Source organism: Corvus brachyrhynchos, unplaced genomic scaffold (genome assembly GCF_000691975.1).
Source record: "Corvus brachyrhynchos isolate BGI_N302 unplaced genomic scaffold, ASM69197v1 scaffold310, whole genome shotgun sequence".
Lineage (NCBI taxonomy): Eukaryota > Metazoa > Chordata > Aves > Passeriformes > Corvidae > Corvus > Corvus brachyrhynchos.
In genome coordinates, this window is record NW_008236213.1 from 1,220,204 (window position 1) to 1,220,609 (window position 406).

Sequence of the window (406 nt, forward strand, 5' to 3'; positions counted from 1 at the left end):
ACCGAGATCAGCTAACTATTTTTGCTGACGTCAGGTCAGTGGGGAGCAGTGCAACAGACAGCGGCTCCTGTACGGCCACGTAGCCCCGGGAACAGCCACGGTGTGCCCACCCGAGTGGGTCAGTAGTCTCTAAAGGACCAGGACATACAGCTGGCATCTTGCCGAAGTAGTGGCAAGGTACCCGCGGTCTCATCCTGATCGTTCCTCACACCCGAGCGGCCCCAAAAGGGGCGAGCGCACGGAGACACCACGGGGCTCCCAGCTCTGGTGCGAGCGGCATTCCAGCTTCCACAGGGTATTCCACGTCGTGAACTGCGCATCCGGGTACCTCGGAAACGCCTTCTTCCCGGCTTACAGCTTTTTTCTTAATGGACTGACGAGCTCCTCCGCTCCTCGTCGTGGAAGC